The sequence below is a fragment of the Puma concolor genome, chromosome F2 (assembly GCF_028749965.1).
Source record: "Puma concolor isolate L17-30 chromosome F2, mPumCon1.1.hap2, whole genome shotgun sequence".
In the NCBI taxonomy this organism is placed as follows: domain Eukaryota; kingdom Metazoa; phylum Chordata; class Mammalia; order Carnivora; family Felidae; genus Puma; species Puma concolor.
The window spans coordinates 81478332-81491977 of NC_141684.1; positions in this window are offsets into that span (position 1 = coordinate 81478332).

The following is a 13646-nucleotide window of genomic DNA, read 5'->3' on the forward strand; positions in this document are numbered from 1 at the left end:
AACCTTATTTCGTACTGTAACTACACTGACACTGCAAGCTAGCAGAAATCCATCCCCCGTTCCCAAGTCATGGCAATTGGATACCTTTCCAGGACCTTCGCTCACACTGGTTTTCCTCTAACTCTGGTCCTCTTATTCTCATTTCCAGATCACTTACTCTTCTTTTATTTTTATTCTTTTTAAGTTTTTACTTCTTTATTTTGAGAGACAGAGACAGATACAGAGAGACAGAAAGCATCCCAGTAACATGTATTACCACATGTGTTAGGGATTTGGAACTAAACGGAACCTCACCCCCGTCTGTCAGCTCACACAGTGAGATTTGTCTTAACAAATCTGTACACACAGTACATGGATATACAGAAAGTGTCACATTAATTTTGCTTAAAGGAATAAGATATATTTTAGTTCAAAAAGTTGCTCTTAAGTAAGGACAGGTCTTCTATGTGCGATGCGATTGGAAAGATATTGTACACCAAGAATTTCAAGTGATGTGGATCATAAGCCCGCTGACACGTATTTCACTCAAGGCACAAATGAGCTATTTGCTGATGTGAGGCTCTAATGGTTCTGCTTGGTGGAGGGATAAATGCCGCTCTAAGGACTAAATGGGAAAATATACATAAATTATTTTTTTGAAAAAATTTAAAGTTTATTTATTTTGAGAGAGAGGGAGAGAAAGCTAGAGTGGATGATGGGCAGAGACAGAGGGAGGGAGAGAATCCCAAGCAGGCTCCGTGCTGTCAGCACAGAGCCCAAAACGGGGCCAAACCCACAAACCCTGAGATCATGAACTGAACTGAAGTCAGACGCTTACCTGACTGAGCCACCCAGGTGCCCCTACATAAAGTGCTTTGTTTGTGGCACTAAGTAAATGTTAAAAAATGTTTTACCACTTGCCTTTGCTATTACTATCTTAAGTATTTGGTATTTACAAAGATATATTCGGTCCCTCAGCTGAGTGGTAACAGGCAGGTATTAACAACATGCCGGGGGCACCTGCGTGGCTCAGTGGGTTAAGCGACCAAACTTCAGCTCAGGTCATGATCTCACAGAGAGTTTGAGCCCTGCATGGGGCTCAGAGCTGTCAGCGCAGAGCCTGCTTCAGATCCTCTGTCCCTCTCTCTCTGCCCCTTCCCTGCTCTGTCTCTCTCTCTCTCTCAAAAATATATAAACATTCAAAAAAAAGAGAGGGAGCATGCTTCAGTATGGGTTTAGTAGAGAATCCACAAAACTTATAAGCATCAGAGCATAACTTAATACACATAATTTTCTAAGCATGAAGTTATGTGGCTGTCAATAGTCACTTTTATTTACTTATTTAAAAATTTTTTTTCAATTTTTAAAATTTTTATTTCTTTCTTTATTTTTAATATAATTTATTGTCAAATTGGCTAACATACAGTGTGTAAAGTGTGCTCTTGGTTTTGGTGGTAGATTCCTGTGGTTCATCATTTCCATACAACACCCAGTGCTCATCCCAACACGTGCCCTCCTCCATGCCCATCACCCATCTTCCTCTCTTCCCTGCCCCCCCCACCCCGTCTACCCTCTGTTTGTTCCCTGTATTTAAGAGTCTCTTATGGTTTGCTTCCCTGCCTCTCTGTTTGTAACTATTTTTCCCCCTTCCCCTCCCCCATGGTCTTCTGTTAAGTTTCTCAGGATCCACATAAGAGTGAAAACATATGGTATCTGTCTTTCTCTGTATGGCTTATTTCACTTAGCATCACACTCTCCAGTTCCATCCACGTTGCTACAAAGGGCCATATTTCGTTCTTTCTCATTGCCATGTAGTACTCCATTGTGTATATAAACTACAATTTCTTTATCCATTCATCAGTTGATGGACATTTAGGCTCTTTCCATAATTTGGCTATTGTTGAGAGTGCTGCTATAAACATTGGGGTACAAGTGCCCTTATGCATCAGTACTCCTGTATCCCTTGGGTAAATTCCTAGCAGTGCTATTGCTGGGTCATAGGGTAGGTCTATTTTTAATTTTCTGAGGAACCCCCACACTGTTTTCCAGAGTGGCTGCACCAGTTTGCATTCCCACCAAGAGTGCAAGGGGGTTCCTGTTTCTCCACATCCTCTCCAGCATCTATAGTCTCCTGATTTGTTCATTTTGGCCACTCTGACTAGCGTGAGGTGATACCTGAGTGTGGTTTTGATTTGTATTTCCCTGATGAGGAGTGATGTTGAACATCTTTTCATGTGCCTGTTGGCCATCTGGATGTCTTCTTTAGAGAAGTGTCTATTAATGTTTTCTGCCCATTTCTTCACTGGATTATTTGTTTTTCGGGTGTGGAGTTTGGTGAGCTCTTTATAGATTTTGGATACTAGCCCTGTGTCCGATATGTCATTTGCAAATATCTTTTCCCATTCTGTTGGTTGCCTTTTAGTTTTGTTGATTGTTTCCTTTGCTGTGCAGAAGCTTTTTATCTTCATGAGGTCCCAATAGTTCATTTTTGCTTTTAATTCCCTTGCCTTTGGGGATGTGTCAAGTAAGAAATTGCTGCGGCTGAGGTCAGAGAAGTATTTTCCAGCTTTCTCCTCTAGTGTTTTGATGGTTTCCTGTCTCACATTCAGGTCCTTTATCCATTTTGAGTTTATTTTTGTGAATGGTGTAAGAAAGTGGTCTAGTTTCATCCTTCTGCATGTTGCTGTCCAGTTCTCCCAGCACCATTTGTTAAAGAGACTGTCTTTTTTCCATTGGCTATTCTTTCCTGCTTTGTCAGAGATTAGTTGGCCATACTGTTGTGGGTCTAGTTCTGAGGTTTCTATTCTATTCCATTGGTCTATGTGTCTGTTTTTGTGCCAATACCATGCTGTCTTGATGATTACAGCTTTGTAGTAGACGCTAAAGTCTGGGATTGTGATGCCTCCTGCTTTGGTCTTCTTCTTCAAAATTGCTTTGGCTATTCGGGGCCTTTTGTGGTTCCATATGAAATTTAGGATTGCTTGTTCTAGCTTCGAGAAGAATGCTGGTGCAATTTTGATTGGGATTGCATTGAATGTGTAGATAGCTTTGGGTAGTATTGACATTTTGACAATATTTATTCTTCCAACCCATGAGCATGGAATGTTTTTCCATTTCTTTATATCTTCTTCAATTTCCTTCATAAGGTTTCTATAGTTTTCAGCATACAGATCTTGTACATCTTTGGTTAGATTTATTCCTAGGTATTTTATGCTTCTTAGTGCAATTGTGAATGGGATCAGTTTCTTTATTTGTTTTTCTGTTGGTTCCTTATTAGTGTATAAGAATGCAACTGATTTCTGTACATTGATTTTGTAATCTGTGACTTTGCTGAATTCATGTATCAGTTCTAGCAGACTTTTGTTGGAGTCTATCGGGTTCTCCATGTATATTATCATGTCATCTGCAAAAAGTGAAAGCTTGACTTCATCTTTGCCCATCTTGATGCCTCTTATTTCCTTTTGTTGTCTGATTGCTGATGCTAGCACTTCCAACACTATGTTAAACAACAGCGGTGAGAGTGGACATCCCTGTCGTGTTCCTGATCTCAGGGGGAAAGCTCTCAGTTTTTCCCCATTGAGGATGATATTAGCTGTGGGCTTTTCATAAATGGCTCTTATGATGTTTAAGCATGTTCCTTCTATCCCGACTTTCTCGAGGGTTTTTATTAAGAAAGGATGCTGAATTTTGTCAAATGCTTTTTCTGCATTGATTGACAGGATCATATGGTTCTTATCTTTTCTTTTATTAATGTGATGTATCACGTTGATTGATTTGCGAATGTTGAACCAGCCCTGGATTCCAGGAATGAATCCCACTTGATCATGGTGAATAATTCTTTTTATAAGCTGTTGAATTCGATTTGCTAGTATCTTATTGAGAATTTTTGCATCCATATTCATCAGGGATATTGGCCTGTAGTTCTCTTTTTTTTACTGGGTCTCTGGTTTAGGAGTCAAAGTAATACTGGCTTCATAGAATGAGTCTGGAAGTTTTCCTTCCCTTTCTATTTTTTGGAATAGCTTGAGAAGGATAGGTATTATCTCTGCTTTAAATGTCTGGTAGAATGCCCCAGGGAAGCCATCTGGTCCTGGACTCTTATTTGTTGGGAGATTTTCGATAACCGATTCAATTTCTTCACTGGTTATGGGTCTGTTGAAGCGTTCTATTTCCTCCTGATTGAGTTTTGGAAGCGTGTGGATGTTTAGGAATTTGTCCATTTCTTCTAGGTCGTCCAGTTTGTAGGCATATAATTTTTCATAGTATTCCCTGATAATTGATTGTATTTCTGAGGGATTGGTTGTAATAAATCCATTTTCATTTGTGATTTTATCTATTTGGGTCATCTCCCTTTTCTTTTTGAGAAACCTGGCTAGAGGTTTATCAATTTTGTTTATGTTTTCAAAAAACCAACTCTTGGTTTCATTGATCTGCTCTACAGTTTTTTAGATTCTATATTGTTTATTTCTGCTCTGATCTTTATTATTTCTCTTCTTCGGCTGGGTTTAGGGTGTCTTTGCTGCTCTGCTTCTATTTCCTTTAGGTGTGCTGTTAGATTTTGTATTTGGGATTGTTCTTGTTTCTTGAGATAGCCTGGATTGCAATGTATTTTCCTCTCAGGACTGCCTTCGCTACATCCCAAAGCGTTTGGATTGTTGTATTTTCATTTTCATTTGTTTCCATGTATTTTTACATTTCTTCTCTAATTGCCTGGTTGACCCATTCATTCTTTAGTAGGGTGTTCTTTAACCTCCATGCTTTTGGAGTTTTTCCAGACTTTTTCCTGTGGTTGATTTCAAGCTTCATCGCATTGTGGTCTGAAAGTATGCATGGTAAGATCTCAATTCTTGTATACTTATGGAGGGCTGTTTTGTGACCCAGTATATGATCTATCTTGGAGAATGTTCCATGTGCACTCGAGAAGAAAGTATATTCTGTTGCTTTGGGATGCAGAGTTCTAAATATATCTGTCAAGTCCATTGGATCCAATGTATCATTCAGGGCCCTTGCTTCTTTATTGACCATGTGTCTAGATGATCTATCCATTGTTATAAGTGGGGTATTAAAGTCCCTTGCAATTACCACATTCTTGTCAATAAGGTTGCTTATGTTTATGAGTAATTGTTTTATATATTTGGGGGCTCCCATATTCGGCGCATAGACATTTATAATTGTTAGTTCTTCTTGATGGGTAGACCCTGTAATTATTATATAATGCCCTTCTTCATCTCTTGTTATAGCCTTTAATTTAAAGTCTAGTTTGTCTGATATAAGTATGGCTACTCCAGCTTTCTTTTGACTTCCAGTAGCATGATAAATAGTTCTCCATCCCCTCACTTTCAATCTGAAAGTGTCCTCAGGTCTAAAATGAGTCTCTTGTAGACAGCAAATAGATGGGTCTTGTTTTTTTATCCATTATGATACCCTATGTCTTTTGGCTGGCGCATTTAGTCCATTTACATTCAGTGTTATTATAGAAAGATATGGGTTTAGAGTCATTGTGACATCTGTAGGTTTCATGCTTGTAGCGAGATAACAGCTTAATTTCAATTTCATACCAGTTCCGCGACAATTTACATCTTCCTCCACTCTACTTATGTTATCAATGTTATCTTTTAAAATGTTTTTTAGAGGGGCGCCTGGGTGGCGCAGTCGGTTAAGCGTCCAACTTCAGCCAGGTCACGATCTCGCGGTCCGTGAGTTCGAGCCCCGCGTCAGGCTCTGGGCTGATGGCTCAGAGCCTGGAGCCTGTTTCCGATTCTGTGTCTCCCTCTCTCTCTGCCCCTCCCCCGTTCATGCTCTGTCTCTCTCTGTCCCAAAAATAAATAAACGTTGAAAAAAAAAATTAAAATGTTTTTTAGTAGTAACATGGTTTTTTAGTTACACATTTTTTCATGTTTTTATCTTTTAATTTCTATACCAATAGTAAAAATAATTCATGAACTCTCATTACTGTATTACAAAAATTCTGAATTCGCCCATGTATTTACCTTAGAGAGTTTTATATTTTTCATGCTTTCATGGTACTGTCTAGTGCTCTTTCATTTCAACTTAAAAGATTCCCTTTAGTAGATAATGTTAACCAGATATAATGGTTAACAGATGAATTCTAATGGCTTTTGCTTATCAGAAAATTATTTCTCTTTATTGACAGACAATGTTGCTGGATATAGTATTCCTGGTTGGCAGGTGTTATGTTTTGTTTTGTTTTGTTTTGTTTTATCACCGAATTTTTATTATATAATCTCACTCTTTTATGCCCTGTGATGTTTCTGCAGATAATCTTATGAATGCTCTTGTGTATGTGATAAGTCACTATTCTCTTGCTGCTTTCAAAAACCTCTTTGTCTTTGGCCTTAGTCAGTTTGGGCTGTCTGTCATAGCAAAGGACCACAGACTTGGTGGATAAGAAACAAAAATGTCCTTCTCAGTTTTGGAGGCTGCAAGTCTGAGTTCAGGGTACCAGCAGCAGCATGGTCAAATTCTGTGAGAAACTTCTTCCAGGTAGTAGACTGCCAACTTCTTGTATCCTCACATGGCAGAGAACAAAAGGAGAAGCAAGATTTTCTTATGATTTTTATAATCACACCCACATAACTTGATCTAATCCTAATTAGGGTTCAAAGGTCCTGCTTCCTAATATCATTACACTTGGGACAGGTTTTCCACAAACGAATTTTGTGGTGACACAAATACTCACTCCATTGCTGACAGTTTGATTACAATATGGCTTAGTATGGGTTCTTTGAGTTCATCCTATTGGAGTTTTTTAGGCTTCTTCAATTTGGATATTCATTTCCCTCCTTATATTTGAGACATTTTCAGTTATTATTTCTCAAAATAATTTCTCTGTCTCTTCTTCTTTTGAGACTTCCATAACATTCATCTTGATTCATTTTCTTTTTTTTTCATTTCCCAAAGCTTTATTTTTTTTTCAATATATAAAATTTATTGTCAAATTGGTTTCCATACAACACCCAATGCTCATCCCAAAAAGTGCCCTCCTCAATACCCATCACCCACCCTCCCCTCCCTCCCACCCCCCATCAACCCTCAGTTTGTTCTCAGTTTTTAAGAGTCTCTTATGCTTTGGCTCTCTCCCACTCTACCCGTTTTTTTTCCTTCCCCTCCCCCATGGGGTTATGCTAAGTGAAATAAGCCATACAGAGAAAGACAGATACCATATGTTTTCACTCTTATGTGGATCTTGGTTCATTTTCAATGTCTCATAAGTCCCTCTTTGTTTACTTTTCTTCACTCTGTTTTCCCTTTCTTCCTCTGACTAAATAATTTCAAATGCTTTGTCTGAATTAACTGATTCTTCTGTTAGACCAAGTCTGATGTTGAACCTTTCTAGTGAAGTTTCAATTTAGTTATTGCATGCTTAGTTTTGTGTATGCTTTACCCTAGGATTTCTATTTGGTTCTTTTAAAAAAAATTTCTATTTCTTTGTTGACATTCTCATTTTCCTGATTCGTTGTCTGGATTAGCTTATAGCTCATTGAGATTCTTTAAGATAACAAGGATATTTTGAATTCCTTGTCAAGTAATTAATAAATGTGCACTTCCTTAGAGTCATTTTCTGGAGATTTATTTCATCCCTTTTACTGGGTCATGATTCCCTGTCTCTTCATATTCCTTTTCATTTTTTGCTAGGATTTGGACACTTGAAAAACAATCACCTATCCTAGTTTTTAAAGACTGTCTTTGTAGAAGGGAAGATGTTCACCAATAAGCCTGGCTAGAGATTCTGGGGACCTTTCAAACACCTTCTGAGGATGTATCTTCTCTGGGCTTCCGCAGATAATTCCCCAAGTAGAGAGGTTTGCTACTTTTGTTTGTTTGTTTGTTTGTTTGTTTGTTTCCTTTTTTTCTAGAAGCTCCCAATCTTGCTCTTTCTGGTTTTCTGTCCATAGTACTGTAGGTTCTTCCACTGAGCTCTCCTGGTTTTAGTGGCTCTCAGGCATCCAAAATATGCTGATTCTCAGTCAGCACTTTGAATCAGGTGAGGCAGAAACCCATCTTGCTCAGCTTCCTGAAAAGTCAAAACGTTGAATGTCTGTTCTACTTTTTTTTTTCCTTTCCAAAAGAGAAACCACGAGCTGTGTGTTTTCTCCTGATTGTACTAGGCTGTGCCAGCTTGTGGGTGGGGTTATTGATGTACAGTGTAACACAACACATTTCAGTGCAGTTAGTCACTTTCCTGGAATACTGGGCCTTAATTTGTTTCTGGAATTCTTGCAAAGGCTTTTTGTACTGCCTGTTATCATCAAGACAGTGTCTCAGAGGGAAAAAAAAGGTCTGGGGTTTCCTATTTCTCCATCCTATTCAAAACTTATCAGTATGGACATCTTCCTTGTAGGGAGGTAGTGGTTACAAAATACAGTAAAATCACAAGTGACTATGTGAAACATTGCTGTAAACCTTAAGTGAAAATCCATTGTCTTTCTTCAAAGTTGTGTAGCAATTTACTTAACCATGTTAGAAATCGTTGCTCAAGCCTTCAACAGACCAAGGAATTAACCACAGAAAAATTATATGAGAATAAGAAGACAAAGCAATTTCACAAATGATTTACCATAATCACCCACATCATTAAATACAGGTGCTTGCTGTGGAAATGGCTTTCCTTGACACACATTCAATTCAGGAGAAGGTATGAATTACTGATGTTCATCTTAATGTATATTTGTTTAAAATCAAAACGCCAGAATTAATACTCTGTCATTTTGAGGTTATTACTTAGGTTTCTGTCAGGAATAAAATAAAATCATTCCATGTCCTATGGCAGAAGAAGTATTTGCTACACACACCCTTTTTTTTAGCCCCCAAGAAAATGAGTCTTTCACATAGAATATTTTTACTGTAGTCTAATAATTATCTCCATGGCGGGGGGGGGGGGGCAAGTTGAAGCACTTGAAAAAGTTTAATAGATCCTTAAAGGGCACATTTTTCTGTCTTTTGCTTTCCAAGGAACTACAACAGCTAAGTTTGCAAATGTTTAAGACTCACTATATTGGCAAGTGTGCTGAGTGCAAATCTGATTATTGATCTTGTATTAAAACGTGAAGAAGAATCTTGAAATTTTTGTACAATAGTGACAAATTTTTTCACTAAAAAGATAACAGAGCTATTCAAGTTTATTTTTAAATGCTTTGGCTGAATAGCATGTTACTTGAAGACCAGTCTCACTTTTAGGCATTAGGTATTGGAATCTGGATTCCTTCTTCAAGGGTTATAGACTCAGCTTTTTCTAAATAATCTCATTAACATTTTAAGTTTTAATAAATGACAACAGGGTGATGCCTCCCAGATCCATGCTGCCAGGTATGGCCTTCAGACTTCAGAGCTCAGGACCTTTTGGACACCATCACTTGGATGTTCCACAGGCTCCTCAAATGTCTTCTGTTCTTAATTCCAATCTCAGGAAACTGGGAGATCTTCTTACACGCACACACACACACACACACACACCCTTTCTCACCAATATCCGAAGAAAACACTCTCAAATCTTGATGGTTCTACGTCCTAAATTCTGAAACTTTACACTACCTTCTTAGGTTTAATCCCCCCCGATTCCTTGTCAGGCCATTTGCAACAGAATTTCACTCATCTCCCGGACTTCACTTAAGATGCTTCCTCTGATTTCTAAGGAGTGAACAATCTGTAACGTTCATATGACCACACCACTTCCTCTCTGCAAGCCCACTCAGGGTTCTGTCACTCATTCCTATTCTTGGAGAACAAGTGGCTGAGGGCTTCTCGAACATACTACTCAATGGCTCTTCTAGTTTGATCACCTGTTTGGTCTTTGAATTTTATTCTCTAGCAGCATATAAGTGTTTGATAATCCCAAACACTTGCTGTTTAAAAACACCACCACCACCACCACCAACACAACACCAACTTTTCTGCATTATGGGCACACTTTGTTGGAAGCTGTTATGCCAAAGCTAAACCTCACTCCTCCCCACCCTCCCAAAATCTGTGATTTTACCCTTGAAACAAGTTTCTCGACACAGACCAAAACCTATTTCCCACACTATGTTGTCATTCGCATAGGAGACCTCAGAAGCTTCCCAGTTGGCTTCCTCTTTGGTTTCCTTCCCCATCGTTGCTCTAATAGCACATCTTTGAACCACTGCCACTGCCTTCCTTTCACAACTTACTGTAATTATGGGTTTTGTGTATATTTAATGTTGGTAGAAAATTCAGTTTTGTGTCACTTTTTGTTATTTGAAACTGAAAACGTTATCTGGAGGAGTTCTTAAATTTTTGAATATACGATTGTCTTTTCTTATTGCAGATTTTCCATTGGAGAATAAATGTTTTGCTGTTGCTGTTGTTGTTGTTGAGCATGATGATAGGATGTAGAAATAGCAACTAGGTTTGAGATGAAAATATTTTCTAGGCTTCAAGGGAAATATTCATGACACAAAATTTTGGATGATTAACATTTTGGGAAGAAAATGAACCAAACAAGAATTTCTTAGAGTTGAGAACAATCCAAGACAGATTCTAGTGTTCTATGGTCGGGAAGGGGCATTGAACATAATTTTATCGGTTTTCTTGTTGTTGTAAATTTGTATTGCTGTTTTCCCTAATTGATTGAGCCACATGATTGATAAATGAAAACCTACTGAGGGGCTGTGAAAATAACCATTACTTCCTAGAACTGCTTGATACTTTGGAATTGGCTTAAAGCCTGGAGCTGTTGGCTTATGATGCCCAGAGGTCCAAATCCTGCAAGCTTGAGGCATGACTATGCAAAGCTTTTTTTTTAGAATTTGTATTTCTCAAAAGAATGTGGACTTTACTGGCATTATATTTTACTGCCTGCTCTGATAATCTACTATAGAGCTTCCTGTTAGGATTGACGACACATAGCTCAAAGCTAGTAGAAGGGAACAACATAAAAAATAAGTGGATCTGCAAAGAAAGGGTGTGATTCACTTAAATTAAAAATCATATTATCTAATGCTCATTCAGGAATGTTATTTCCACTGATTAATATTGGCACATAAAAATAAAACAATGTTAATTTATTTTGAAAGAAACTAACATTTTTAAAAGACAACCACAGATCCAAAATGGAGTCACTTGTGCTAAGCCTACCTCAACAAACCAGGGCTTAATACCGACCTAATGGTTCTTTTAAACTTCCCCAGAAATGGAGTCTTAATCTGGAATTTCCTGGTCCGTAGTGTTGAGGTTATCCTGCTAATAAGAACTTTTTGTCTCCAAAGGGAGATGATCTTGCCTCAAATTAATTTTTTTTTTGGTTTGTTTTGATTATGACTTCCTTGTCCTGCTTTAAAAAAAACCTTTTCCTTTCTAGAGCCCTTTGGAGCTCCTTTTTGCTAGCTAGATGGGATGCTACCCAATTCATAAATTGTCCAATAAAGCCAATTAGACCTTTAAAATTTACTCAGTTGAATTTTTGTTATTTAATAGATCATATAACCATATGTCAGAAACATATATTATTCCAGGAACATATAATACATTATCTAATTTAACAGTTGCAAAATCCTTAAGAGGTTTAGAATAAGCAATTGTTAAAAAAAATTCCAGGCAAAAGGTGAAATCATGATTCTCATAGAGATAGGAAAAGGAGCAAATGTTAAAGAATCTATTTATTCATATGATTTGAAGGAAACAGGCAGTTGATATAACCTATTCAAAGGAATACTAAGAATTAGCACAAATTTACCTGGGGTAAAGGAGTGTTGAGACTAATTTCAAATGGGAAAAAAGTTGCTTTTCCTCAAGTGCCTTAAAATCACTACCAGATAGGACAGAATGTGCAGAGTCGATAACTTTGAATGGTGTTATAGACACTAAATTGTTTTCAAAAAACAAAATTTCTTTTCTACATAACTCATTTCTGATCATACAGCTAGTATCTAGAGGAAAAGGATAAACCCAGATGTGCTTCCCTATTACCCCAAATTATTAATCACCATGATTTACATAAATTATAAGTAGATGCTTCAAACGATACTAAAATATTATCACATCTCTTTGGTTATTATCACATCACTACAATATATCACATCTTGTTCTTGTGACAATAGTCAGTTCAAGTCTATCTTCTTATGTATGATTATATTATTTATGTAGCTGCAATCAGTGATGAAAATAATTTTGCAACTTTTGCTTCTTGTTAGGGAATTAAAATTAGGTGAACACATAATTTAAAAATAGATTACTTTCTACTTTCCATTAATGTCTTTATTTCATGAATTGCCAGTTCATTATTACATCTATTTTTTTCTCAAGATAGGTTCACTAAAGGAATTCATAATAAAATGGTTTATTGCAATTGTGGGAAAAACACTGGATTTTGGTGTCTAGTCAGAGGATCTATATTTGGTTGTAGCTATGGTATTAAATAGCTAGGGAAAGGTAGACAAATCAATTTCAGTATGTCTTCATTTATTAATCTGAAGGGGGATTGACTAAATCTCTCAAATTTCTTCTAACTTTATCATTACAAAAGTGTTTTAAAGTAGGATTATTACTTTACAAGTTTATTGTTAAGGCATAATTTCTAAAGGGTAAAATACGATCCTCATATAGATATGAAACGAACACATGTTTAAGATTTTATTTAACTTGCTGTTAATGAATCTATTATATGTGACAAGCAGTTCAAAGGAGAAACCAAAAAAAAGCATACTTACAGATCACAAATTTTGAAGGAATTTGCAAGTGGATATAAAATTGGCTTTTCTCAAGATGGGATGGGGGAGGATAGTCAATGAACTTCATCAGGACAGAATGTATTTGCATGTTAATAGACAAGCCTCATTTGTATTTCTTTCAGTTGTCTATAACTTACAGAGTTGCAGAATAGCTCCAAGGCAGTCAAAGACACAGAGGCCCCCTAGAATCAGAATCAAAATGAAATCACGCCACAGACTAGGCTCTGAACAATGAAGTGCCATGTTTTCCTACATGATCATGCAACAAACTTTCAGCTGAACATAGCCTTCTCCTGGGCTACAATGCGAATGTTGACTGGGAGAATTTTGGGCATATTAACATATGAGTGTTTGGTCAGTGACTTAGCACGGAAAGTTTGAATTTATTTGATATTTGAAAACGTCGTCCATTTTTCATCAATTAATAGATCTTAGTCAAGAAGAGGGCCTGTGAGGAAGAGAGGGTTGTATCAGACCAGCTTGCGTTGACATACTGACTCCCTGTTTTACTCTCTGTGCGTCCTGTGCAAGTGACTTCCACTTAAAGCGTACGTCTCTTCGTATGTAATACCGTAATAATAACACTTGCCCCTAAGACGTGTTTTGAGTTTACCCGTATGGTTAACAGGGCTACATTCAGTTGTGTCGTAAGGGAAGCAGAGTTGAGAAAAGAAAAAGGGAAAAGGGAAGGAAGAGGTGACTAAGGACTATGGGGAGGGAAGAAATCACGGTGATTCCAGTCGATGTTTTTAAGAAACACAATCTAAAAAAAAAAAAAAAAAAAAAGTCTGCCTCAAAGAAATGGAGAAGAATAAAGGAGAGAACATAATTAAGGGTAAAAATGTATGATGCAGATATGAAGTACTTCAAGAAGACCAGTAATGAAGGGGCCTGAGGATTTCCTTAAGACTGTCAACTCAGGAATGAAGCTTGCCCCACACAGGCTTGGAATTTAACCTT